Consider the following 26,525-nt stretch of genomic DNA (forward strand, 5'->3'; position numbering starts at 1 on the left):
TGCAAGGGAAACCTACACAGCTTAAACCAGTAGAATGAAAACAGTTCAGAGATCTAAACTCCTATCTTGGGCTTATTTTATTGTATTCCACTTAACTTACCTGACTTTCAGCCATCCCAATGCTAGTTATAAGCCATCTTGGGCATTCTCTTTGTCACTCCCTTACTGGAAAGGGAACGAAACACTTAGGGCTTTCTTGGGGGTGTATGCAAAGGTATTACGGCTTAGCTTAGGCTAAATAATCACCCAGGGATCCATCAAATCCTACCAGTGCTTGCAGGCCTGGCAATGCTCAGAACTTCACCACTACAGATGAGGGATCCCCAGTCACACGGGGCCTTGGGCCAGGCAGGCCTTTCTACCCCAGCCCAGACCTGTGCTGAGGCCAGGCACAGTGCCCGGGGAGGAGCAGCGCCTGGGAGGCTCACCCGACAGGGAGAAAGCCCACTGCACGCCTGCTTCTAGGGCTCATTGGCTTAGCACAGCCTTAACGACAAATACAGATAAACCCACACGAGCACATTCTTTTTCTGTTACTGGCAACTGGTAGTAGCAAATCACACGCTTAATATGGAGAGGGATCAGTCACTAAGTATACCAGTTCCACAGCTTCTTAACTCTTCAGTAAGAGTTTAGTATTAAAATTCAACCTATTCCTGCCAAAAGAAGAAATTGCATGAACTGGATACAGAGTAGAGGTATAAGATTTAAAAAATGGTTTTAGTAAATTGGTATTTTACTACCATTATCTCACAAAAGCCCAGAAAAAAAAAATAAAGCAGACAGGCAGCTTTTAAACAACTCTTGTTTGGAAACAGGCAACATTCATTATTGTTGTATTTTTAAAAATCACATAGAATGTTTGTTCTTAACAGAAATTATAAAATAATGTTTCCCTTACTACATTGGCTTTCATCACATTTAATCTTAAAACTTTCTCTTCTAGCAGTCCCCATGATTGGAACCTTCTTAAGAGGACAGGTCCAGCCCTCTGTAACAGTACCACTTTATTTTCTCAGGTTTCAGCGGTTGGCTAGCAAGGCTAAAGTGTTTTAAACCTGAGCCCACATTCTCCACCAGGCCTCAGTGCCAACTGACAGCAAAGTACGGGAATCTTTTTTGTTTGAGCTGTCACACTGGTGGATTCTGAGAACTGAAACCTTAGGGACTGGTGTTCTAGTGGCCTGGACCACCCTGAGCCAAGAGTGTGCTGCAACTTTTCTACTAGAATGGTCAGAGCTTAACTCTGCAATCTGACACCACCCTGTGTTACACTGGTTTCCAAGGCTATCACCATTCCAGATTGTAATTCCCAAAGCTTGTGAACTGTGTCAGGAGCCCTGTGTTCTACAGCTCTATCATCAACTGCCTCTTCTTAGGTTCTCAGCTCCTTTAAAGGCAAGGCTTCCCTCCCTGTCACAGTGCCTGGCATATAGTAGGTGCTCAGTAAACACTGCTTGGGTTGAACCACTTTTTGTGCTCCCATGAAAAAGCCATTCTTAGTCCTGCTTGTCTTAAACTTTGTCCCATTTACTTCCCCTGGAGAACCTCCTGGTTTCTTCTCTCAAATCCTGTCTACTATGAAACAGGCTGTGACTTCTCCACTCCTTATACAACTCCTAATTATAAAGTACTATTTTAGGATTTTGTAGCCTATGAACAGTTTAAGACATAAACCCTCACTGTTACTTTTCATTGTTTCATGTGTATTTTTCTTGCCCCTCAGCAGAGCACAACTCATTGAAGGCAGGTTTTGAATGACCTGTGTGTGTTCTCTGTCCCTCTCAAAATGCATGGACACAAAACAAATATTTGACTGAGATTACTTAAATCAAATTGGCCTTGGACTGAGGTTTCAGAGTTACATGTCACAAGACCTCCAGGATTCTTGCAGTTTAAAATCTCTCCATTTTAAGCCTAGGAGACCATCTGCCCCAAAACTCCCATAGCTTGCATTGCATCTATTTAAGTAACCTAGAGTCTTAAAAGTAAGCAAAATATTCCCTCTCCATATTAGAAACTTGCTTCCCTTTTCTTAACATCGAATGACTTTCATTTTCCTCTTGGCTCTGTCAGTGAAGTTTGATGTGGCAAGGAGAATATTGAGATACTTAATCCCTATGTGTAAATTGAATTTCAATTCACTAGACGACCCAGTTGTCTGGACTAACACATCTGTCACGCTACCAGGCAGATGGGCCAAAAATGCCTCCCAGAGAATTCTAGCCACCTCACCGTTCAACCACACTGGCAGCCTGATAAGCCAACTGACTTCCTGGGACAGCCCAGGCCTGTATTTCAACAAGACTTGGGGTGGAAGTCAGGGTGTGACTAGAGAAGCTGGCTTGCCTTCAGCCACTCAGTGACTTGGGGTCTACAGGGCTCCAGGGTGGTCTCTGGGCTGACCAGATGTTTAATGTGCTTAAAGGCAGCCAAAAGTGTGTTTCTCTGTGATCCAGGGTGGTGAAAATAATTCTGACGTCAAAGGTCTCTCCCACTCTGATTTCAGGAGCACCAAGAACACAGGAGAAATTACCAATATCTTTCCATAAAGTCCAATTTATTATAAAGCAGGGCCCTTTTCACTCTGTAGCAGATAATGAATACCTCAATTGTCTTTCCCTTTAAAAAATAAAAAATAAAAACCCCTGCGCTCATGACAAATTCCTTTTATGAAGACTCCACGCTCTGTTCTGAAAGTGTTTCTGGAATGAACATGCCTAGGACGGGAAATGATTTATGCACCAATATTCCCTTGGGACAAGAAGACAAGCATCTCCTCAAGGCCATGAAAAGGGGTGATTCAAAACTATCGATTTTACACCTGGCAAAATGTGGTCTGCTTCACTGAGGAGAAAACCTCGGGACATACTCTGTACTCACTCCCTTACTCAATAGGACCCTGACGCTGGACAAAAGCAACTGGAAAGGAAACGCACAGAAGCACAGAAGTCCAGAGCTGCAGCCTGGCTGTAGGGTGTCATAACGAGGCTGTTTAATTTGGGACCGACCATCGCTGTGAGGCAGTGCCAATACTGTTGGCTAACAGGGTCCAGAGTACGAGCTGGGAGAAAAACAAAGCTGGTCTTTCAGACCTTTCCCTTTTGGCTGATGCAAGATGTGAGTACAGGAGAGCAAAGGGAGGCTGTGGAAAGCAACAAGGTACAACCAAGAGAAAAATGTGCAGCAGACAGAGGGTTCTGCGTAATGCCACATTCAGCCAGGGAAGCTGAAGCACTACACTGCCTCCACAGATGACATTCCCAGAGGAGAATGCACATCCAACTCAGTTGTGTAAACCCACAACGCCGAGAAGGAAGGCAAGATACATACTTGTCTCCTATCTTCACCTCTCTGCCTCGGGCCCCCACAGCTCCGGCTAACTCATCATGTTGGGCCTGGACCTGGACTAAGGCCTCCTGACCTGGTCACTGCCTGCATCTGTGTCTTTGAAGCCATTCTATGCAGAGGGACTGTTCTGGAACTCAAACATCATCGTATCACTCTCCTGCCTTTATTGGCTCCCTGCCACATAGAGGATGACATAAAAACTCCTTAGCTGGGCCTGGCACAGTGGCTCATGCCTCTAATCCCAGCACTTTGGGAGGCCAAGCTGTGTGGATCACCTGAGGTCAGGAGTTTGAGACCAGCCTGGCCAACATGGCGAAACTTCTTCTCTACCAAAAATTACAAAAATTAGCTGGGTGTGGTGGTGGGTGCCTGTAATCCCAGCTACTTGGGAGGCTGAGGCAGGAGAATTACTTGAACCTGGGAGGCAGAGACTGCAGTGAGCCGAGACTGCACCACTGTACTCCAGGCTGGGAGACAGAGCAAGGAGACTCTGTCTCAAAAAACAAACAAACAAACAAAAAACCGAAAGTCCTTAGCCTGGAAGAAAGTTCTTTACCAAGTGGCCTCAGCTGCAGTTCTAGTGTCAGCAGCTGCTGCTTCCTCTGCCTAAACCCCAGGTACCAATATAAAAACACCAAGAAGAGATCTGGTGACACTAATTTCCTTCATATTATACCCCTAAGAGGAAACAAACTCCTTTAGGATGGAAAATTGAGGAAAGCGATGGTGATCTAGGCCTTCCACGTTTGATGATAAAAATTTAGAGTTTAATAAAATGATTCAGCCCAAACTTATATGGTAGTTGTAATAAAAATGACAAGAACAAGTGTTAATTCAATACACAAAAGATCAAGTGTCCTGGAGTCTTGATTTAGTCAGAAACATCACAAACCTGTCCATTTTGTCAGCAAAGATAATTTGTAGGATAGCAACTGAACAAATCTATTTGTTTGATTTTTCTCATGTAGATTTCTCAACCTACACTGAACAAATACCATGTTTCAAACTGCCAGTGTGGAAATCTGTTATTCAGAAATGCAAGGCCTTGTTTGAAAAACACAACGCCTTACCCACTAAGCAGAGGTTCTCCACATGCTTTCAACCAGTGCGACCAACACAGTGGTCAAAATAATTAAAGTTCGAATTAGTAAATGTCAAATTTACTTTATGGTTTTAACTCGGGTTAACAACGAAAGCAGAAGGTAGAAAACTTAATTACGGACAACTCGGACTCCCAGACCCAACTTTCAGAAAATTAGCCTGTGAACATAAAAATAAAATATCCATGTGGCCTAATAATAATACATTTCCGTATCACATCACAGACAACAAACACCTAGATGATGCCTCGGTTTTACGGTAAAGGCACATCCAACCCCAATTACGATTCAAATGTATATTAACTTTTATGATGATTACAAAGTGCCAAAAAGGCTATAACTGTGGCTTATCTTTCCATAGGTGACTCAGTAAACTATTTTATTACTAGCAACACACATTGTAAAGGAAATAATAATTAGCTAAAAATTTCTTTCACCCACACAGTCACTCAGAGACGATATACCTGTCCTTAAGCTAAACTTGCCAATTCTGGCTTAGGTCTAGCCCAAAGGAACATATAATTTTAGAGCTTGACTGGATACTATAGTCGCCAAGATTACTGATTTATTTCAAAAATGAAGAAACAGAACACCAGAGTGGCAAAATAGCTCAAAAGTCCTCCGATCCAGCTGGTGGCCAAACTGGAGCCTGAAGCTCTTGACACCTAAGTGTGGGATCCTTCTGCTGCACTGTAATGCCCCACAACATGAGTGACACCAGACCATTCAGCCTCGGGTTCAAAAGGATTAGGTGAGGCTGTTAGGTGTTTATTATGTGCCAGACATTTTGTGCTTAGCATTTTATAAGCATTGGCTCATCTAATCATCTCGACAATCTCCAGGGCCTACGCAGGAGATCGCTGCCTCAAGTCATACAGCCCCAGAAGTAGGGACTTGGGACCTCAAAATGTGTGTCACTGAGCGTGTTCAACATGCTCCCTACCTCGTCCCTCCCTTTACCTGTGATTCACACATAATAATAATAAAGGACTGGGGAAGAACTACAATAAGGAGCAGTGTTGAACTTGGCTTAATCCAGCATTTTCAAACTTTGATCATGGAAATTCTCCCCCCAGAATACCGATTTAACATCTTTCAGAATTAGCATTCTTGACATCATAGATGGGGAAAAACATTGCACTGAGAGTTCTGAGTTCTGGCTTAACAGTTACTTCTCTGCCTAATGCCCCTCAAATTTCCTACATGGAAGATGCCTGGAGCCACGTACACCAATGTCATTCATTAATTTTTAGTAACACCATTTCTAACAAGCAGGTGCTCCATGCAAACTAAACATGTAACAGAAGGAAAGGCCCCTTTGTTTACTGTGGGAAAAAGATACTCTTGTCCTTGAATATGTTAGATATGGCTGACTTATAAGCACACACTGTTGTCTTTACTAGCACTTACTTTAAGCGTTTGTTTACAGAGAACTTATCTAGTATGTAGCAATTTCCTAGGCTTACCTTATTATCCTGTATATACAAACAAACCATCCATGGAAAAAACCCAAAATCAAGAGTGAGGTCACACATGAAAGAAAATTCTTAACTCCCCCTACATAAGAAATTCTTAAGACAGGTCTTTAGGCTGAGCGCAGTGGCTCACACCTATAACCTCAGCACTTTGGGAGGCCAAGGCGGGCAGATCACCTGAGGTCAGGAGTTTGAGACCAGCCTGGCCAAGACGGTGAAATCCCGTCTCTACCTAAAATACAAAAAATTAGCCAGGCATGGTAGCAGGTGCCTGTTATCCCAGCTACTTGGGAAGCTGGGGCAGGAGAATCGCTTGAACCCAGGAGACGGAGGTTGCAGTGAGCTGAGATTGCGCCACAGCACTCTAGCCTAGGTGACAGAGCCAGACTCCATCTCGAAAACAAAAAAGAAAAAAAGAAGGGTCTTTAGTTCCAAACTGCTTCAAACATCTTAAATAGTTCTTAATTCATTATATAGAAAGCTAAAGTCTCTTTAAGAAACACTTCGACATCCCTTCCACAGAGTGGGAATGAATTTAAATGATTTACTCATGCATGTTACAAAAACAAACCCAAAGCCAAAAAAATAATCAGGTTACATGAAGGTAGAGCCATGTAAGTCAGCCATATCTAACATATTCAAGGACAAGAATATCTTTTTCCCACAGTAAACAAAGGGACCTTTCCTTCTGTTACACGTTTAGTTCACATGGAGCACCTGCTTGTTAGAAATGGTGTTACTAAAAATTAATGAATGACAATTGGTGTACGAGGCTCCTGGCGTCTTCCATGTAGCTTCACATTTGAGTGGAAAGTGAGAGGCACAAGGATGACTGGGCTAGTCATAAAGACGTCAAGTCACAGGCAACTCTGGAGAAATTCCTCTAGTTCCATGAAGCTTCTGAAACGACCCAAGGTCTGGGAGGTGACAGAATTCCTAGTAATTATTCACAGCCCTTGAAGTCTGAACCACTCACTTGGAATGTGCCACTGATGTTGGCTGCTCCTGTTGGATGCCTCTTACAGAGTGGGGCTCTTCTCACACCACGGAGAAAGTAAGTTCCTTGAAGATGCCCAAGACCCAGGCCTGAGCCTGATGCTTTCTGCGTCCTCTCCCTTCACTGCCATTGTGTTCTAGGAACCAACATATGGTAAAGGCTCAACAGAGAGGAGAAGAAGTCCTTTCTTCTAAGGGGCTGAATCCAAGCTTTACGCCATTTGGTGAAAGGAAATAACCAGGCCCTTTAAAGAAATTACCTGGTTACCCCCAACTGGGAAAAACAGATCAATGTTCTCTTACATGGTCTCTTTTTTAAAAAGCTGGAATTCGGCCTTATTCTGTGAGGGGAGCTGCCAGAAAAGGTAAATGTGACCTTGGAAGAAACACTGGGCTCATGAAGAAGGTCTCCAATGAGCCAGGCATGGCTCTGGTCTTTGGAAAACATTTACATGGCTGAAAAGTGTATTAAAAAGTAACACCAAGTTAGGGTACTTAACTGTAGAAATTCTCCTCTTTGTTTAAAAGAACTAAACTTGGTTCAGAGCAGTTAGATTTCCTAAGCCAATGAAGCTCCATATAAAATCTCTGTTTCGTAAAATGCTCAGCGCAATAATCAGTATTAACCTCCCTCACCCTGCCCCGCAAAAAACCTATTGCCAGAGGATTACTTGGCACATCTAAACTTGTAGTCATGATTCAATATAATCAATATCATTTTCAGGAAGAGGCCTTGCTGTATGTACACTGGGGCACCTGGTGCTGTAAAACGATTTTTCTTCCTACAGTGCTTGTTTATTGATTCTACAGAACAGTACCTGGCGCAATAAGCGGTTTGTTGGGTAAATTTAAAACAGCATCTCAGATATGATGATCCAGAAAGATCTCATATGCTTATTTAACTGAATGATGTCCCCTTCCCCTGTCCCCAAGCATCACGACACATAAAACAGGATGCACCCGCCCCCATCCTTCTCACTTCTCTTCAATCTCAAGCTTGGTAACAATGCGCAGCCCTGGGTACACACACTCGCTGAGTCTCTGCTCGCCTCCCAGTCATCACATCACTGGCATATCGTTCTACAAACTCATGTCATCCAAACCCCTCAGGTGTTCCAAGCCATCATCTCATGATGAACCCTTAACTGAATAAAACCAGCTAAAAGGAATCTAAACCTTTGCACCCAAACTCTTGACACATTTCATACTTTTGAACCAAAATAATTACAGAGACAACTAATTAAAAGCCAAATATCCCACCTGGAGAAAATGGTCACATTATGCCCTTTTGTTGCTTTTGAATTTCAAAACACTTGCAATACAAAATCCCATCAATACGTTTTTTAAAAATATGCTTCATGAAACTGGTGTATTGCTTACACTAAAAACAAATAAACAAACAAGAAATCTTCCTCCTCAGCCACAAGGATAAAAGGCAACTGGGGGAAAAAGGAAAACAAAAGCAAAGCAGAACACACTGACAATTCTTCCTTCTGTTTGTGGTGATGGGTTCAGATTCCTGACCAGAGAGAGAAGGGAAGCAACCTTTGTCTTGAATTACATTTTCTGGCAACAACAGTAGGGATGTATGAGGCAATGTATACTAAAGCAACGCCTGGGACTTTGAGTGGGATTATGTTGAATATGCATGACACACAAAAGGAAAATGTTCATGACTTACAGATGTGCTCCGCATTGAGCTTTCTTCCTTTTTTGGAATATCAAATAGAGGGAAGCAAGAGGTTTGCAGCCATGTTATTATAGGCATCGCCGCCTCTCCCCCTCCCAAACTAGAATATTCCAGTATTTATTTTGCTATCCATATGACCACAGTTTAGACTAGAGTAAAAATAGAAGCTGTGTGAGCCTAACCTGAAAAGCTCCAAGTGCTGGAGAGGGTCAGCATTAATAAATTCTAACTGAAGTAATGAGATTCTGTTTCCTGGTGGAGTTTGGCAAAGGAAGGGGGGAAAAAGATATTTGGAATTTATTTCATATTCAGAAGTGTTTTGTAAAAACTACCATAATGGAACAGAGTCCAAGTTAAGCACAGGAAGCCAACAGGCTCTGGTTTAGATTTAATAATTCACTTTAAGGGTTTTTCAACTGCTATAATTCTAGGCCCCAAGGCATAACCACATATACTCTCCTCCCTATACAGGGGCTGACAGAATGCCACAGAAAGTTTATAGGACAGAAAAATGAGAAAGACCTTGGGGCAAAGGGCAGACCACACCTTTCCAGGCTTCAGCTCAGGTTGGAGAAAGCATCTGAGTTCTGAGACTTGCCACAGTCAATGGATAGAATTTCCAAGCAAGCCTGCGTTTCAGAGGTCTGAGCTAGAACTGAGTCTGAATGTCAATAGGAATATGGAACACACTGCTGCTGGCCTGTAAAAAGAAGCCTTGACTATTTAAAAGATGCCAAGTAACAGAAATTGGCACAGACACTTTGGAAATCACATTGGCAATGTGTTTTAAGAAGCTATGAAATCTTTTATACTATTTGACCAGATGTTTCTTCTCCCAGGAATGATCCTAATGAAATAAAAGTTAGGGTGTTTACTACTGCATTAAAGACAAATCAGGGAGACAATCTCAATGCCCACTATAGGGCAGCACTATATCTAGTATATTATTATGCATGATATATTAGTTTTTTCAACACGGACATTAAAAATCATACACCACATAGTAATAAGTATAACAACAAATTAAATTTAAAAAGCATACATTAATTTTTTCTAATATTATAACTATATTGCAATTTCATATACATTTGGCAAAGCACTGAAAAGGGAATGGAAAATGAAGAAGAAAGATAACTGATTAGGGTGGTGGATTTGTGTGTAATTTTTTCCGAATTGATATTACAGCTATATTTTTGGCACTATAATGTTGCTAAAAGCACAGAAAGCACAAGACCGATAAAGTCATAGACACGAATGACTTGGAACCAGCTTTCAGACATCAACTATGCAAATAAACTTTTGAAAATTAATTAACAGCAAATATATCCAAACACAAGACACACACACACACACAATATACATATATATTTTATATATATATATATATAAAAATCTAAAGCAAGTGTCATGAGCTGAGTGCAGTGACTCATGCTTGTAATCCCAGCACTTTGGGAGGCCAAGGCTGGAGGATTGCTTGAGGTCAGGAGTTCAAGACCAGCCAGGGCAATATAGTGAGACCTCATCTCTACAAAATATTTCTTTAAGAAAAGAAGCAAATATTATGGAAGTATATAAGTACTTAAAAAAAAAAATCACACTTCAGAAAAATGCCAACTCACAGAACAGTGCTTCGGCCACTCCTGATCCATTTCATCTGTGGTCACAAAGGCAAAAGGTCTAATAAAATGGATATGCAGTTGTAAGATTTCAGGTTTTAAAAATTCCTGGGTCTAATAACCTGTCTTGTTAGCGCCTCCTTGCTCCTGGGTTATTTCAAGTGGAGAAAGCCAATCCAAGTCAAGGAGTGCTTGCTCCGTTTCCCAGCCATGCAAGCTCCCTTCCAGCTTAGCCCCAGCCAGAGGAGGCAGATGCCTGCACTTGAGCCCTGTGCCTCCAACACACCTGCAGGGCTGACATGCCAGTGAGCTGGGCAGATGTTCCATACTGCTCCTGGTTTTCAGCGCCCACTCTATTACACCTACCTTGCCTGTTTGTAATGGGAGCCTCTCCTTCTGCTGATTACAGGAAAGCCTATAAGTGGACACAGTGACCCGATCTAGGAGGACTTTTGAAATGAAGAAAATGACACTTGCAGCTGGTTCCTTATACTGGGAGCCTAAAAATGTGTCAGCACTTTCAAAGAATCTCTTAACAATTTAAAAATCTAAACAAAAGCAAGAAAGCTAAAACAGAAGGAATAAATCTAAAGGTGATGAGACCACCGATTTCAAAGCTGAAATTAAAAGAAACTGTTCTGAATGGTAGGATTTTTAATACCTAGCATCACCAGGGCGGCTGCACTGTGTGCCAAAGAGATTATTCATATTCCTGATATCTACTGGGAAAACAGCCTGATTCTGCCCAAGACTCCTAGCCCCAGGTTCTGTATTTATTTTTGTATATAAAGGAACTGTTCCTGGCCAAACTTTTTAACCAAGTAAAATAAATGTTAACAGCCAACTAAGCAACTTTTAAAGAAATGGTTTCCTTGACAGAAGAACCAGGAAAATATTTAAAGGTATTAGAGTCTATTATGAAATCCATCACAGAAACTGCATGAAACTCCCCAGGAAATGAAGCCTTCCCCGAGCTGCACCATGACAGTTGGGGCAAAAGCATTAGGTCCTGGTCAAATTGACACACTTCACGCAGAGTATACTGATGACCACATGACCTGTGTCATCTCAAAGCAAACGTATTTTAGAAAGGACTCCTGCTGGTGTGCTGAAGTGCTGTATATGAGTACTTTATCTGAAGAAGACATTCTTGCCAAATGAGGGGTAAAGGAAACCTGTGGACAGTAATAGTTTTTTTCACAACGACAAATACTTTATCAGCTGTACAAACTGACACGTGGCCAAAGCCCTCAAACATCCAAAAGGTAACCTAATCCACTCCCGTGCTGCCTTCTGTCTTTCTAATCTACCTCCATCAGAATCTATACATGAAGACATTCCAGCGTTCTGCTGACAGAATCATACAGTACTCTTTTACCTTTTTTTTTTTTTTTTTTTTTTAAAGAGAGATGGAGTCTCGTTCTGTTGCCCAGGCTGGAGGGCAGTGGTGCAATCTCAGCTCACTGCAAATTCTGCCTCCCAGGTTCAAGCGATTCTCCTGTCTCAGCCTCCCGAGTAGCTGGGATTACAGGTGTGTGCAACTATGTCCAGCTAATTTTTGTATTTTTAGTAGAAACGGGGTTTCACCATGTTGGCTAGGCTGGTCTCGAACTCCTGACCTCAAGGGATCTGCCCGCCTTAGCCTCCCGAAGTGCTGGGATTACAGGCGTGAGCCACCACACCCAGCCCTCATATAGTACTCTTATCCTTATGATATCAGGGTCAAACAGGATGAAAGGTAAAAGCGAACTTGCAAAATGATAAAATTACATGCTTAATTAAAAAATAATACTTAAGAAGGACTTTTGAGTATACGCTTAAAACAAGAACACACATTATTATTTTTTGCCCCCGAATGAGGCTGATTTATAGTAATTCACTACTGACAATTAAAAGTCTCAGCTGGAACACACATGTGTAAGTACCATTTCATAAGAGATATAACATTTCATTTTCTAAAAATATGGAAGATGAAGAAAAGCAAAACAGGAATTAAAAATAGGTCATCTCCAGAATTTTTTTTCTCCAAGTTAGTCCAGGAATAAAAAAAGCTGATTCTACTGGTTGTGAGGCAAGCCGTACTACAGAGGCCCCTGTGGGATCTGGCACCCACGGGTGCTAAGTGAAAAGTGATGCTAAATTCAACACTATTTTATAAAACTCCCCATTCTCTCTAGGATCTTCAATTCTTCCCAAATTCACGGGGCACCCCATTCCTGCAAATGCCTTCTGTAAAGCAGCCGATGGCAATGTGCGCACCGCTCCCTCTTGTAGAATGAAAGCCCCCGGACTATCTGTTACATCTGAATTTTCTAGAGCATACAGATTCTTACTGAGTTAAACTCCAGGAGCCCAGTCCACATGAATGGTCTCTTGCTTGGGCCCTGTCCCATGCCCTGTGAGGATGGCACCAATGTTTCTAATATTTAATAGATTTAACTGCTCCAGGCACACTCCCTTCCAGCAGGGGCTCTGCCCACAGAGTGGAGTTTATGATTTAATTGGTATGAGATGAGCCTATAGTCATGACGCTCACATGTAAGATGCCAAATGAAGACATGTCCACTCCTCAGTGGCAACAGGCAACAGCTGAGGATATGGAGGCTTGGGAGCTATCAGTTGCATTATCCCTTTGACTGGACATACCTGGCTTTGGTCAATGCTCTGGAACAAAGACATCCTCTGACTCTCCCTTCCTGCTGCTCAACCTTACACTCTGCCCATAGAAAAATGACACGCTTCTTGCCCCTCCTGCTTTGGAGGCTGAAGAATGCGGCTGAATGATTGCAGCTGCCACGGTAACCTCTTTGGCATGCGTGCCAGCAATGCCTCACCTAAGAGCCTTTCCCCTGCCTCGCTGCCCTAGCCCACCGGTGATGACCACAATCCGTTCAAGTGGTCACATTGCAGGGCAGCCCCCATGGTAACCCATTTGGAGCTGTTCAAGCTCATACCAAAGAATCATGTTTTTAATACAGATTGTTCTTTTTAAATCCTCTACAAAAGCAGCTGTAATCAATCGTGCTGGGGGCTCTGTAAAAAGCTGCCATTGGGAAAGCCCTAATATTGATTCTTTTCCCTTTCACGGCTTTTAAGAAAATAATCCCATGCTAAGAAACTATAATCAATTTTTCTAGACTTTGCTAACATGAAACATTACCTAAATCAAAACGTTATCTTCAAAAATTACAGAGAAATTGTAGCCGATAAAAGAAAGCCATACATTATCCTGCCTTTCATGTAAGAGACAACATGTTTGTTTAAAACAAATGCCAGTCGAACAAGTTCAATAATTGTTAAATACTTTTTAAAACTCTGCAACTCTTATAAGAGTTCTTTAGCAGATGACAATAGCTTAAAGACTGAGGAAAAATCTATCTTCATTTGAGATCTGGCAGTTCCAATTTTTAATTTGCAAGATAATACACTATTTTCTCTGTGCCTATTCTTAGAGAAAACTATCAATTTTAAGCCTGTGTTTATAGACAGTCATGATTCCAAGTGGTCACATCCTGACTGAACTTCCAAAAACCAGAATATTTTAAGTCTTTTCACAGGAATTATGGTAGATATATTATTCTGTCAAGTTTGCCTTTTCACACTAGGCCTCTTAGAAACTCAAGCATTTCAAAAGGCACAAAGTCAATATTTAAAAAGCTACAATGCGCAGACAAAGCAATTTGGCATTTTCATTTAAAACTTATATTAAAAACCCTCACTAGCATCAACAGCCAATTTCCAGATTAGACATTAAAGGAAAGCACAATGTAATCTAGTCTGTTATCTGTTTAGAAGAAAAAAAATTAAGACTTTATTAAAATGCCATACATAAAACGAATACAGAACTGAAATCTAAGTAGACTGACAGCCCATAATGCTTTATTGTCAGCGTGGCACCTACCACGTGAATGAAATTAGATCTGGTCAAATCCAAAGTGCTGGCAAAGAAACAAAACACAAAAAAACTTAACTGCTATTTGCTTTGCTCCCCAATAACAGCAACTGCAGTTTCAAGGGAGTGAGCTACAATTTCTGTGGCAAGTGTCTGATATGCATTCAGGTTTCACATTCCTGGTATCCAACAACCACAGGAGTTTACTGAGGAAATGGGTGTACAATTTCCAAATTTATTAGTTGGGAAGTTTAACTCCCTTTCCACACCCACCCTATCAACCCCTCAAATTAGAGAGGGCCCCTGCTTTTTCTTTCTTTCTTTCTTTTTAACACCAAACTAAATAAGCAAGAGCTGAGAGTTCTGTAAAACTCCTTAACACTAGCTGATCAAGGGCCTAAACCATTGTCAAGCCATGCCGCCTGGGGCTGTCACACAGGGCGCATTTCACAGCTTCACTGGCCTGCCAGCCTTTTTATCCCTGAAGTCATCTTAAGCAACTGTTCTTCAGCAAACAGACCTCTGAGCTTCATCTCTTCCATTGTAAAACTGTGGCACAAAAGAGCCAAGCATTAGAGGCAAACTAGAATCAGCCTGGTCAACTAATTTCAATCCCGTCCTTCTCTCTGAATGTTTTTATTCGCATTAGGGCTGTCTAATAAAATCTGTGATGATGGAAATGTTCTACATCTGCACTGTCCAAAATAATAGCAAATAGCCACATATGGCTACTGAGTAGCTGATACGTGGCTAGTACAACCAAGGCACTGAATTTTTCATCTCATTTACTTTTCAATCAATTTAAGTTCAAACAGACACATGTGGCTATTTTTCCACACTTTTCTAGTGGCTACCATACCGGACAGTGCAGCTCTAAAGAGAATTTAAGAAACTCCTGTGGGAAGCCTGGACGCATCAAAGCCACCTACCTTTGCTGGGCTAAGCCACTTAAACATTAACTGCACATTAGCAGAAGTCAGTGCCTAACAACATAATTGCCTTTTCCGTCACAACTGTCCCTTGGCACTATACACCTGGCAGGAAAATTAAGAAGTCCATCTAACTAGGTCATGTAATGACTATTTATCAAACAACTGCTATGTGCTGACATGTCTATCATTTGTGTAAAACAGTAAGCTTCATGAATGGTAGACAAACTATAGTACAGCCGTACAATGGAATATTATTAACAATAAAAAGATATGAGCTATCAAGCCATCAAGACATGAAGGAACTTAAAAGGTACATTGCTAAGTGAAAGAAGCCAATCTGAAGAGGCTCCACACTGTATGATTCCAAGTTACAACATGTTGGAAAAGGCATAACTATGGAGACAGTACAAAGAAGAGTAGTTGCCAGGCGTTCAGGGGAAGAGGGGGTGGGTAAATAGGTGGAGCACAAGGAATTTGTAGGGCAGTAAAACTATTCTATATAATAATAGTAGATACATGACATTATGCATTTGTCAAAACTCAGGTAAGTGTATAACACAAGATGCAAATCTTAATGTAAACTATGGACTACGGCTAATAATAATGTATGAATGTCGGTTCATTAATTCCAGTAAATGTGCCACACTAATACAAGATATGTTAGTATACAGTAAGAGGTGAAATAGGGGAATGGATGGGGGGTATATGGAACACAATGTTCTATCTGCTCGATTATTCTATAAACCTAAGACTCTACCAAAAAAACAGTCTATTCATTATCAAAAATACAAATACCTGGAGAACTCCTGAGGCCTGCCCATATACTCTGCCCTGACCAACCGTCCCTTCTACAGTGAAACCAGGTTTTAGACAAATCACACAAGAGATGGTTCTTGTTTGCTAACGACGTATGTATCTAGCTGCCTCACCTCTCTGGCATCAGACTCAATTAGCTTTGCCAAATAAACGACACATTCCTGGACTTCTAGAAGTTATAAGTAGCCCATTTACAGTTGTAATGAGTATTATACATTCATTCTCATTCATTCATTCTTGCCTACACTGTTACATCAAGCAAGAAAGTAAAATGCCAGCAACAGATATGGAAAGTGTAGTCTTCTCTAGGAAAACGGCTCATTTTTGTACCAGTATTAAATAACGAGTTGCATGTTCCATCCACTCAGCCATCACAATCACTGGGATTTCTCTGATGTATTAATAAACTGCAGAGGAGTAAAAGTCTACTACATCTCAAGACATTCTTGGGACAACTGAGAAATGTAAATATGGACTGGATATTAGAAATGTATTTATCATTAACTTTCGTAGGGGAGATTGTGTTTTCTCCTTAATCCCAGGGGATAAATGCTGAATCCTCAAGGGTCAAGTATCCTGATGACTGAAATTTACTATCAATGGCACAACAAAACAACAAAAATCTGTATATAAAGAGACTAATAAAGCAAATCTGGTTAAAAAACCTACCAATTATTGAACTTAGGTGGAGAATACTGTCCTGTGCTTTCAACGTCTCTGTATATCTGAGAATTCATAATTTAAAAGTTGGAAGGCAGTAGGGTAACTCCAGCTGAAAAAACTTCGGGTGACACCAGAGCTGGTATTAATCACTAATGGGACCAGAAAGTGCTGCCTTCCTACCAGGTACAAGAATGAGCTGAACTTTGCTAAAAAATCATACCAGCCTGTATAAACAAATTGGGCCCACAAAAGACTGCATGATGTGTTTGCGTGTGGTGATGGGGGAGGGTGGTAATCAGGTCATCTTCTAGGAGAAAAGACGGCTATGAACTTGATGGATAAGCTAGGGCCCTAAAGGGAAAAGGTTTCTTTGACAACGGAGAGGGGGAAGACAGAAAAGCAGGTAAGAGACGCATCTTTTATAAGGGCAGAAAACAAGTCCAGTCACAGTAGGAACTTTCCCACCAGAGCTACTTGCAAACTCTTTGGTGCCCTTTCGTTGGGCGAACAAGTATCTGACATGCAGAACAGAAATCATTTTTCTATGTGCGTGGTTTTAATGGAATTCACGTATTCAAATAGTTAAAGAAACAGAATTAGAGGTAAACATTTCAGGCTGGGAGTGGCTTAGATATGACCCCCAGGAAACAAAACCTTGCCTCCTTGAACAAGTGAGTGAGGGGAAGTGATTAAACAGTTATGTCAACAGAACAGAACTCAGCACTTGGCTCCTATCGCCATCCTCACCATCCCCTTAATTTAAGAAGAAACTGTTGGTGGCATCAATACATAAATTATTCATGTATTGTATATTAATATACTAAAAGGATGACTTGAAAATTCAAGCTGTACACTTATGATCTGTGTACTTTTCTGATTGTGTTATACTTTAGTGGAAAGTTGACTAAAACCAACACAAAGAGAGTAACCTGAATCTCAGAAACCCTCCCCGCAATCCCACCACTCAGGTTTGCAATTACAGGTATTTACAAGACACCCACCAGGTGGATCTTATGGTTCTTTCAGGATTTTTCATTTGTTGCTTATGTATCTGAGCACTGAAGTCAAAGAGATGCCAATGCTCACTCAGGAAACATATTTAGAAGGCTCTGCAACTCCACAGTTTTCATGAAGGCGAAAGGCTTAGATTTCTGGTTGTCTAGAACAGGAGTTCCCAACTCCCAGGCCACGGACCAATACCGACCTGTAGCCTGCTAGGAACCTCACTGCACAGCAGAGGTGAGCCGCCACTGAGCATGATCGCCTGAGCTCCGCCTCCTGTCGGATCAGTGGCAGCATTAGATTTTCATAGGAGCGCCAACCCCACTGTGAAGCGCACCTGTGAGGGATCTAGGTTGCATGCTCCTTATGAGAATCTCATGATAAATGTACTGCGCTTGAATCATCCCAAAGCATCCCCCACCCCTGCCCTCAGTCCGTAGAAAAACTGTCTTCCACAAAACCAGTTCCTAGTGCCAGGAAGGTTGGGGACCACTGGTCTAGAACCTACAGGTAATGCAATACATTTTCCATAGTTCTTCCGTTTTCCAAAGACATAAAATATAAAGATAGGAGGCATTAAATGTCTTTCACAGAACAACAGTAAGACAAGCCTATCACCTCAACACCTTCAGTAGAAAGCAGTCAAATGACTGTGAACAGGTGTAATTCCTACCACAGAGAACAAGGTCCTGCAGACCACATAGACAGCAGGCCTGGCTGTTACTTTTCAGCTAATGGAGATTCTGCACCTGGTAACCACAGATAACCAATCTTGCCTGGTTGCTGCTTGGTGGGGAAGGGCAGTTACTTCCGTAAAAAATATTTAGGAAGCAACAGTGTTTAAAATTCTAAATAGCCAAATGGCCGCTCTAGATAAATTTCTGATGAGACAGCTGCTGCTGGCATATATTTGAATTCAGATCAAGCACAGGTAGGCTTTTTTGCTGCTGATAAAGCAGATGTTTTGGTGACTGTGATCTTACTTCTCTTCCCCTCAGGTCCCAGGTGCAGACTCCAGGTCTTCGGGTGGCTCTGCTGCCATCTCAGGGTCTCCCCATGAAGATCTGGTCTGTGTCCAGCCTTGCCAACCCCTTGGAAAGGCTAGAGACTTAAGATGCTGGCTACGGTATCCACTTATACCAAGAGTTAATTCATTTATTCACTGAGCACTATGCAGGGTGTGTGCATGGTGCTAAGATCCCAAAGCTGAAGGTGAGCTGGTGCTAGCTAAGGAGAGGGGAGCAGGTGTGGAGGGCAGGGGGAGAATGGGGTCAAATGAGGCACAGGGAATGCAGGCATTCAGGGGACCAAGACAGGATGAGAAAAGAGAGGAGTTTTAGTTCTGCATGATGGAAGGGTAGGGTGTGTGTTCAGAATAGGTGAAATAAGGCTAAGAAGAGGGTCAGATCATAAAGACTCTTTGGTGAAAAACTAGGAGATTTATATTTCTTCTGTAAGCAAACGAGGGATGTTCAAGGAGAAGGTCAAAATTGTGTGTTTGGAACGATCAGGCTGGATGTAATGCAGATGACAGATTAGAGGGGCTTGACTGGAGGCAGCGTGATCCATCCAATTACGGCAAGAATTGTGTAAGAAGTGCCAAACCAGAAGGGATTAGAAAGCCAGGGCAGAGTCAATAGTATTAAAGTAAGTAAAACCTACAGGTTTCATCAACTGATTGAATGAAGGGTGAGTGAGAGGATATGATGATTTATTTTTTAAAATGACAATAGTCGCTGCTGTTCTCATAGAGCAATTCTGTGTCAGGTGCTGTTATCACTTTACATGGCTAAGACCTCAAAATCCTCCCAGAATCCAACACTGCAGGTATTAGCCCCATTCTGCAGCTGCGGAACCTGAACCTTAGTGACCCCATGGTTTTCCCTTCATCACCTACACATGAAGTGTAAGCACAGCACCCAGGTTTCTAATTTTGGGGTCCTCGCTGAGAGATAGAGTCCTTCACTGTCAACCGCCATACAGGAAGCACGTGTGGGCTCAGACAGCAACTTGTGTCTGAGACACGACGGGAGGGGAGGGGAGGGGAGGGGGGAGAGGAGAGGAGGGGAGGAAGGGAGGATGGGGGAGGAAGGGAGGAAGGGAGGGAGGGAGGGAGGAAGGAAGGAAGAAGGAAAGAGGGAAGGAGGGAAGGAGGGAAGGAAGGAAAGAGGGAAGGAGGGAAGGACTGGGGAGTTCAACTGTGGTACAGAACTCCTCCACAAAAGGAAGGAGGGAAAGACAGAGGGAGGCAGGGAGGGAGGGAAAGAAGGAAGGAGGCAGGGAAGGAGGGAGGGAAGGAAGGAGGTAGGGAGGGAGGGAGGGAGGGAGGGAGGGAGGGAGAGAAGGAAGGAAGGAAGGAAGGAAGGAAAGAAGGAAGGAAGGAAGGAAAGAAGGAAGGAAGGAAGGAAGGGAGGGAGGGAGGGAGGGAGGGAGACCTTTGATAAAGGACCGTTTTCTCAACTCGTGTGGAATGACTGGCTATTTGTGGTGCTCTTGGAAACTTGCCAGAAGGTCAGGCAACATTGTTGTTGGGAGGTCTAAGAAGAGGATCCATCCTGAAGTCAGACACCTGGACTTCTCTGAGGTTGAGTTTTTCTGTCTATAAAGTGAGATAATAACTGTGCTCGTCTCTCAAATTTCACATGAAGATTAAAGAGAAAAAAAAAGTGAAATAGTTCATGTAAACTGTAAACAACAAAACAAAAAACAAGAATACAAGTAATTATTTATATTTATGCAGATGCATCTGCTCTTTTAGGCAGGCAAGGCACCACATTAAGAAAGTGCCTATTCCTGGAGCTCAAGCCACCTCCGGACAGATCACACTGCTTTCCTAGTCCGCGTCATAACTAAGCTGCTGGTCACAACAATCTGGCCAATCCTGACCTGCTGGTCACAACAATCTGGCCAATCATGAACAAAACAAAATAAACAAAGCTGATTAGGACTGAAAAATAAATGAAGACCCTGCAGCTAAGCCTAAAGCTAACCCCACCTTCATATAAACCTACTGCAATAAGGAATTCCTTGAGGTAAGAAAGTATTCAACTAATGTAGTTAATGACTCATAGCAGTTGAAAATTGGACGGTAAATAAACAAAGATGACACCAACAGTGATTCTACAGAAATGGACCATGATATGTGCAGGGGTGGAAATCTAGAAATTGTGGGATGGTTTCTGGGCACAGATTTCTGGTTTGTGGTTCAGATATCAATAATTACATAACATGGGGTCTTTGTTGTTTTTAGCAAATTAGCTTACACAGCACCTAGGTTATGATGAAATATCTAGCCATCCCAAGGGAGCACAAAGTTCCCAGTCAACTTTGACACTTGGGCCAGCCTGGAGAACCGAATGCAGGCACCTCTCTGCTTCATACCACCTGAGATGCCACTAGAACCATTTGACTGGGAAGTTCAAATGTGGCACAGAACTCCTCCACAAAAGTCCAGTGCACAGGCAGTGGGCATCACTGCTGGCCAGACTCACTGGTCCTCAGCAGGTGGCCAGAGATGTTTCAAAGCCCAAAAAATGCTTCCATAAAATGAAAGATTTTAGGTATTAACCATCTTCCCCTTTAATATGAACAAACATTTTCCACCAGGGGTTGTGGAGTCAAAAACCATTAAGAAAAAGATTCATTCTGCAGCACCTCCTGTAGGGTTGCCTCTCATTGTCCCAGACCCCGTGCTCCAGGAAAAGCAGTAGTAACACACAATGAGGCCACCGAGGTGGACTCGGGGAACAAAATGGGGTGGCAGCAGTCTCCACAGACTGCTTGAGCCAGCACTGATGGCCTTTAACAGAAGGATAAACAAACCCCAATTTACCTTCCTAACAACCCTTCCCTACTGAGAAAGCCAACCCTTCCATTTACTTGTCCTGAGCCAAGACCTTTCCAAAAAGAAAAGTCTACCTGTGCAGTAATAATAAATGCTCCCAGTGACTTGATACTGCCAGGATCCAAAGGTGCTAATGATACTATTATTGCTCCCTCTCGGTTCCAAAAGCCACCAAACTGACAAAGATGAAGTTTATGAAATAGAAAATGTTCAAGGTACTGTCTTCGGGATTTTTTTATTACTTGTGACAGTTTTAGTTTGTGAGCAGCTAGGTTTCCTTCCGTTTCAACACAAATTTGTTGTCAGGCAAAGTAATATATAAGCCAGCAAGAGGGGTGCTGTCTTTTGGGTACCCACCAATTAGCAAATAATTAGAAAGCAAGGCAGTGCCTTCTCTGCTAGCCAACCAAGTACATCACTAGGGAAAGAATCAAACCCCAGAACCACAAACACAAGATTAGGCTGAATCATATAAATAGGTCAGAATACCAGCAATTTCACATGGTTTAATCCGTATGGAAATTTGAGTTTTTTATTGCTTTGTTTCTATTTTCAAGTTTTATGCAGAGCAGTAGTATTCAAACTGTTCACTATGGCCCATAAGACCCTGGTGATCGGGGCCCTGCCCCTTTCCATCCTAATTTCATCCCACCTCCCCAATCATACAAACTTTCCGCACCCCACGGCCTTTGCAGCTGCTCTACCTCTGCCTGAATCGTTTCCCTCAAGCCTTTTGTGTGGTTAGTTCCCTCTCATTTCATAGGACACAAATGTGACCTTCTCCAAAGAGGCCTTTCCTGACCATCTTACCCATTACTCTCTACCCAGCACAGTCCAACAGAAGTATAATGCAAGCCACATGTGCAATTTAAAATTTTCTAGTAGTCACATTTTTTGAAAGCGAGACACATATTTTTTGGCTTTTTAAAGTTATAGTAAAATATACCTAAGATTTACCATTTGAACTAGTTTCAAGTGTATAGTTCAGTGGCATTCAGTATCGTCACACTGTTGTGCAACCATTACCACATCCATCTCTAGACCTTTCATCATTCCCAAATGACACTCTACCCATTAAACGGTAACTCCCTATTCTCCCTTCCCCCTGGTAACCACCGTTCTAATTTCTGCCTCCATGAACTTGACTATTCCAGTTACCTCATAAGTACAATAATAGTTTCCTTTTATGCCTAGCTTATTTCACTTAGCATTCATTTTAATCATATACTCTAACCCAATGTATGAACATTTAAAATATAATCAATGTAAACATTATTAATGAGATACTTTATACATATTTTTCATACTAAGTTTGAATTCCAGTGTGTACTTCACCCTTACAGCATTTCTCAATTTGGACTGACCATATTTCAAGTAAGTACTCAGTGGACACATGCACCTCGTGGCTATCACAGTGGAATGCACAGGTCTCTTTCATTGGCTTGTTTTACTTTCTTCATTTGCCTTTCTCCACTGAAATTATTTTTTCTTTGTAAGTCTACATACTTCTCTATCTCCCCTTGGCAGAGTATGAGTTCCCCAAGGCCAGGACCTGTGTCTCCGGGTTTTTTGTTTTCTGTTTTTGCCTGCTCTAAGCCAAGCATATATTAAATGTAATACAGTCACATAAATATTTCTAGACAAATGTCTTTAAGGCAGATGCTTTTGAAAATGGAAGGATCTGTCTCCAAAATATCACTTTGATCCTGTACTATCTGGCACGAAAACATCACTAGAGACTACTAGTTATCGTTCCCTTTGTACAGGAAGACTTAAGCAGAGCTTGGGATAGTCGTTGAAACCCTGGCACCAGACTTGCCTGGCTCTGCCACTTACCAGCTGTGGGATCTCTCTGAACCTCAGGCTCATCATCTATAAAATGGAGAAGATAGTGATAATGCCTGCCTCATGCAGCTGCCAAAGGCATTCAATCAGTTCACATTTGTAAGGCACCTTCAACAATGCCTAGCACTTAGTGAGTGTCCTGTGTGTTGGATCAACAAATCACACAAATATATTTTGCATTGCCATTTCAGGGGTGACTCTGGAGTGAGTGCTTCAGGCGACTCCCCTTCCTGTAGTCCATCTACACACAATGTCAGGACTCCTTTCCCAGAGAGCACATGTGCTCACACCTCCGGGCCCCTTATAGCACTAACAGTCCCCACCGCCTCCAGGAGCCACTCTAAATTTCCCAGCAGTTCCAGAGCCAGAAGCAGGGGGCAAAGTGAACCACCTTTGAGAAGACACCCAACCTCCCGTGCCTCAGGTTCTTCATCTAGAAAATGGAATAATAATAGTACCTACTTTACAGGTTATTGAAAAGTTAAATGAGTTAATACATGCCAAGTACCTTTACAGTGCCTAAAACATAGTAAGCACTCAATGAATATCATCTAGTATTATTACAAGGCTCTCCACAACTGGACTCCAACTTTTACAGCTTCATTTTAATTCATTTAGCAAATATTTAAGTACCTACTATGTACTGGGCACTGTCTCTACAAGGCTCTTGCTCTTATAGAAGCTTAGAATCAGGTAGGAGAGAGGGAAGAGTTGTGGTAATCCAGGAGGTAGATACTCTGCTAAGTGTGGTGTGCTGTACTCTACTCTGGCCCAGTAAGGGAACCTAACCCAGAACTGGGGTGAATGGGTCAGGGAAGGCATTTCATGGAGGAAAGGATATCCAGGCTGAGAGTGTAAGAAAAAGGAAGAAGCCAGGAGCGGTGGCTCATGCCTGTAATCCCAACACTTTGGAAGGCCAAGGCGGAAGGATGGCTTGAGGACGGGAGTTCAACACCAGCCTGAGCAACACAGTGAGACCCCGTCTCTACAAAACGTTTTAAAAATTATCCAGACATGTTGGTGTGCACCTGCAGTCCTAGCTACTCGGGACGCTGAGAGGAGGATCACTTGAGCCTAGGAGTTCAAGGCTGCAGTGAGCCATAATTGCGCCACTGTACTCTAGCCTGGGGGAAAGAGCAAGACCTTGTCTCAAAAACAAACAAACAAAAAAACAAGGAGGAGGAAGCAGTGAGCATTCTACCCTTCTTATCCAAGCAGCAGCCATGTGAAATGTCCCTTCCCTGACACCCAGTGACTCTTCCTTACTCTTCACACTGCTCACCTGCATTGCACTCTGGCTTACAGTTCCCCTACCGTGAAGGAATACATTTGAATGAATTCACTTCTCTCCTAGTTTCTCTTAGGACTAAAGACCCATGCTTCTAAAATGGTGGCCTGAGTTATGTCCTAGACAGGGCTGCACCAACCAGCTTTGGGTTCGGCACACCCATGCTCAATTTACAGTAGTTAATCAGTTCACATTCTCCAAACCAGCAGATATAAAAAAGGGTGGCACTGTTTCTGGGGTATTTATTTCTACCTATAAATCAAGACTCCAACCAAGAGCTCCACTTCCAGGTTTTCACTTCGGCAAGTTTTTGTACCTCTTTGACCACATACATCATTCCAACCACCATGCCTGTCTGGCAAATACAGACAGAGGTTTGGCGCTCCACCACCAGACACTAAAACAATCATGTTAGCAACTGACAGTCGACTGGTATGTCTGACAGGTTATGGTTATGTGTTTAAAGTACCTATGAAAAGCAGATTCATTCAAGCTGTTCCCTACTTTTGTTTAAATCAACTCTTTGGGTTGGCCAACGATCTTACTCATTACAGTTAACATTTCATTTTTCACCCCCACAAGGTATATTCTTTCACCACAAGATGTGCCAACAGTAATTAAGAACTTCTGAGGAAGAGAGGAAAACCTGCAGGATTTGCTAGAGAGAAAGGGTGTACCTAGCTTAACCCTCCTGTAACTTTGTAACAGAAGGCAAAGAAAATTGAGGTAATTCTCCTTTAAGTTTACTGATGCTAAAACACAAGAATTTGTTTTACTGCCATACATTAGGGTAAAGAGCCAGTAATTATGACTCTATACGAAAGCATGGGAGAAAATATGGACCTTCTAGTGTACAGCAGACCTGGGTTCAAATGACAACAACACTTTGAAGGAGTTCCCTCTTCTAAAAAGTGAGGATAAAACCACTGCATTCTACGGGAGTTATAATAACTGCCTGCACATTGTCTAACAGTACCTGGCACATAACAGGTGCTCAACGGAGGTTTTACTCCACTTCCTCTCTCAGACTATGGGTGAGTAACTAGGTGTTTATGATAAAAATAAGTTTAGGAAAACATATCTAAGACAACGAAATTATTCCTATGATTCTTAATCAGATTAAAAATGGCAGAACAAGAGCAAAGTAATGTCTTTTCCAGCAACTTGGATGGAACTGGGGGCCACTATTCTAAGTAAAGTAATTCAGGAATCAAAAACCAAATACCACATGTTCTTACTCTTAAGCACAAGCTAAGCTACGGGTGTGCAAAGGCATACTGAATGGTAAGGTGGACACTGGAGACTCAGAGCGGGGAGGGAGAAAGGAGGGTGAGGGATGAAAAACTACCTACTGGGTACAATGGACACTATTCAGGTGACAAATGCACCAAAATCCTAGACTTCATAACATACAATTAATCCATATAAGCAAAAACCACGTATCCCTAAAGCTATTGAAACTTTAAAAAGTTTTAATGGCAAAACATGCCAAAATTAAGACTTCTATAAGATGCCACTTTCTGTTGAAATTGCAGTTGAGAGGTACAAAATCTTCCCTTTTTGCTACGAGAAGTTTTGAAGTCAGGCTTTGACTACATTTGAATAGACACTGTTATTGGTATGAAAGCTTACTATCACCTTGTAAACTTTAAAAACTAAAGATATAGGCCAGACACAGTGGCTTATGCCCGTAATCCTAACACTTTGGGAAGTCGAGGCAGGTGGATCACTTGAGGTTAGGAGTTCCATACCAGCCTGGCCAACATGGCAAAAACCCATCTCCACTAAAAATACAAAAATTAGCCAGGCATGGTCATGGCCGCCTGTAATCCCAGCTACTTGGGAGGCTGAGGAAAGAGAATCGTTTGAACCTGAGAGGCAAAGGTTGCAACGAGCCGAGATCGTGCCAATGCACTCCAGCCTGGGCAACAGAGTGTGACTGTTTCTCAAAAATAAAATAAAAATAAAGATATACTTGAACATACATATATAAACACATAACCACACCCTTCCCT

At 42.2% G+C, this 26,525-nt stretch overlaps 1 protein-coding gene across 1 annotated transcript in view; it reads right to left on the minus strand.

The window, feature by feature from the left end:
* Window positions 1-26,525, minus strand: part of LOC105476103 (syndecan 2) — a 116,302-nt gene that overhangs the window by 18,039 nt on the left and 71,738 nt on the right. The gene's annotated exons all lie outside the window — the stretch shown is intronic.

Source organism: Macaca nemestrina, chromosome 8, assembly GCF_043159975.1.
Source record: "Macaca nemestrina isolate mMacNem1 chromosome 8, mMacNem.hap1, whole genome shotgun sequence".
NCBI classification, from domain to species: Eukaryota; Metazoa; Chordata; class Mammalia; order Primates; family Cercopithecidae; genus Macaca; species Macaca nemestrina.